General features: G+C 39.0%; 1 long non-coding RNA gene across 1 annotated transcript; it reads right to left on the bottom strand.

The window, feature by feature from the left end:
• Nucleotides 1-353: 353 nt before the first annotated feature.
• On the bottom strand, nt 354-3,228 carry LOC132620207 (uncharacterized). Its single transcript, XR_009574740.1, has 3 exons — nt 2,771-3,228; nt 1,977-2,027; nt 354-782 (listed from the first exon to the last, which is right to left on the bottom strand). It is a non-coding gene; the product is annotated as an uncharacterized LOC132620207 (long non-coding RNA).
• Nucleotides 3,229-3,487: the final 259 nt, after the last annotated feature.

The following is a 3,487-nucleotide window of genomic DNA, read 5'->3' as shown; positions in this document are numbered from 1 at the left end:
AGAAATCTATATTCCCAAAAATATAAAAGACCAAAATACCCTTGGAATGTGAATCAATCAAGTGTTAAAATAAAATATATGACTCTATGTGCTATAAACTGCAAACAACGTGATATTTTGTGTTTCGTGCTTAAATCTAATGATAACTTGGGAGCTTTTGAGTTGTTTTCTCTTATAGATAGGGGTCGATTCGCTGGAACCACTTACTCGTCAAAAGCTGCCACAGCGTCCTTAAACCTTCAAGAAGAAAACATGCCTGAAACTTCGTGTCACGACCCAACCCCGTGGGCCATGACTAGTGTCCTAACTGGACACTAATATACACACTCGCTTACCGGACCGACATACCCAAAACAATCATATTTTAGCGTAAGTTAGTTCATATAGATACAGAGGAAAACGCCGTCTTAAGCGGCCACGTATATCAGACATATCAAACACATCATGCCGAAACCCGTAGGCAGGCGGAATGTGCATCGCCTGAACGTACAAACATATGCAAACATATAGGCCACTTAGACCATTATAGTAACCGGGCCGCTTAAGGCACAGATTTCAGACCAAACCAAACAAACATGACCCATGACCCACAATATGTCTACAGGCCTCTAATGAACATAACAAAATCATATGACGGGACAGGGCCCCGCCGTACCCCTGAACGAATATACATATGCACAACGGTAGAATATGTACCCAAAATATGGCTCCTGAACAAAGGAGCACTTCAACTGCTGGAGAGATGTCCTACGTTGGCGGATCACCAACTCGATCGTCTGTACCTGCGGGCATGTAACGCAGCCCCCGAAGAACAGGGGGTCAGTACGGAAGATGTACTGAGTATGTAAAGCATATAACAAAGTGAATAAAATCATAAACAGAAATGAAGTACAGAATACAGGTACAGGAAGTAAGCACGAAATACAAAGTAACCAAACAACTTACTGGAACCATAGACCATGCATGCCAAGAACGGTATCCGGTCCTTTGCAGGACCCGGGGAAAACGTGGCGCCGCCCTGCCCTCGGCGCCACACACATCTAACTCCAGAAGTATTGCTCCGAAATCTCCGACACACAAATCATAATATCATATCATAATAACAGATCATATGTGGTTCAGCGAACCAGAACACATCTAACTCCATAACACATCTAACTTCGGAATTCATATACGGTGCCCGGCCCTCGAGCGAGGAACTCGGGAACCGCGCGCACGATATAAACCGGCCCGGGACTCGGCGAAGAAGATCATAGCATATGCACGAGCAGATTAGTGAGAAACTAATGCACCTAAGTCAAGACTCAATGGATTGATCAAACGTATTATCAGAATATTCGTACTGGATTTCTTTCATAGCATACTTTTGTCAGAATACTTATATCGGAATACTTGTATCAGATACTCATGTCAGATTACTTATACCAAAATATCCATATCAGAATATTCATATCAAAATATTCATATCAGAATACTTATATCATATCCAAATGCTTATGTCAGAACGTTTACATCAAACTACTTATGTCAGAGTACTCGTAGCGGAATGCTTGTTTTAGAGAGGCATGCAAATCAGAACGAACTCGGAGTAGTTGAGATGGCTATTATTAGTTGTTAGAATGATAATCAAAAGTTTCCTTTACTTATCGAGTGGAATGAGTCAAATAGAGCAATAGAGAAGGAGTCGGGAGTAGTGGGCCCACCTCGGGTCAACAGAGGTGGCGTACACAAATCACGTACATTAAATTTTATAGAGTCACTTATGGTAGTTTTAGTGTAATTCGGTTCCATCTGGCAAGTCATAGATGTTTAGACACTTATTTCAACAAGTTATGACGCATTTAGTTCAATTCGATTGAATGAAAAAGGGGCAAGTCCAAACTTAGATTTCTAGGAATAGAATCACCCCCGAGGCTCATATTCACACCTATTAGGTCTAAGACATGCCAAAAGAAGGAAGGGTAAGCTTTACATACCTTTCTTGCCTTTTACGCTCACCAAACTTCAAACCCCGTTTCGTCCAAAACCTACAAATGGTCACATTTACCAAATGTTACTATTAAGCTTTTGGCATCAAATCTTAAATTGGTACTTATCTACCGAAATTTCGGCAGCACCTCCCCTATAAATACAACATCCCCGAGGATTCAACTAGGCCAAATATATCAACAACAACAACCCAACAATCCAACAACACCAACAATTTCCACAAAACACACTATAACATAAACAATCCTCTTTTCTATATAGTTCATCAACTTCCATTCCAACTCCACACTATCAAACTAATATCAACATTTTCCATAACCATTAACTAATTCAAGATTATTCAAACATATTTCAATAGCACTTCAATCAATATTCATGAATTCAAGTGTTTCCGCCAATTCCATATTCCATCCAAAACTCCTACGAATGCGACAAAACTACTAAATCTCATTGTTTTCTTCTCAAAACAACAACAATAGCACTAATTCACATTCTAGAATCTTACCTTCATAATTATATAAAATCTTCATTAAATTCACATAATTTCCCATAACAATCTACACCTATTTTCAATACAAATCTTGATTCCTTAGGCCCTTATTTACCTCACGAACACCACCACAACACAACTAACAAGATAATTAAAACATAATTCACCACTCCTCTTCACCATACCACACACGGCCATGCACACACATATCACAATTCCATGATTTCTATGCAATTCTAATCATTATAACATATATGCTTCTTCCATAACATAAAAGAATAAAATTCTTACCTTTTGCTTCAATTTTCCACTTTCCGCAAACGGAGCTTTCTTGCCAAACTAATTATACCACGTTGTAGAGAGCCTTAAACTTATCAAGAATTCAAGAAGGAAGGGATTTTTGGATTAAAGTCTAAAGACTTGGAAATTTTTTTTTGAAGGGAAGGGGGGGCCGAAACCCCCTATACTCTTGTTCTTGCTCTCTCTTTTTTTTTTTTTTTGGTTCTTGAAGGTTCTTGAAAAATGAAGACTTTGGCCCCCTTTTTATTATTTATCTCATGGATTCATTACTCATGGGCTTGGGCTAATTTTTGCAAGACCATGGACGGACACCTATGTTCTTTGGGCCATTTTTTTCTATTTGTTTTTTAGCCCAAATTCCTTTGGTTTATTTTTTGAAAATTCCCGAAACTAATTTCCAACATTCCAATTTTGCCCTTGGCCTTTCTCCATATTTTCGCGTCAAAATTTTCAGAGGCAACATATACATAGTGGTTAGGGTCATAATATTGCCTTATCTCCACAAGTCACCATTATTTCAAAATTTCCGAATATGCGAAAGTACGGGATATAACACTTCGCCACCAACAGAACTGCTTTAGTTGAGGGTACCCCAACAGCTGACATAGCTGGAATGCCATTAGAAGAGGTTGTCAGTCTGCTGATTAGACAATTGGCTGAAGCTAGAGAAGAAGCGGACTTTATAAGAGCCGAAAAGGAAAGTGCTAC

Source organism: Lycium barbarum, chromosome 2 (genome assembly GCF_019175385.1).
Source record: "Lycium barbarum isolate Lr01 chromosome 2, ASM1917538v2, whole genome shotgun sequence".
Lineage (NCBI taxonomy): Eukaryota > Viridiplantae > Streptophyta > Magnoliopsida > Solanales > Solanaceae > Lycium > Lycium barbarum.
The sequence above is the reverse complement of the archived record's forward strand: the minus strand, read 5'-3'. Positions and strand labels throughout refer to the sequence as shown.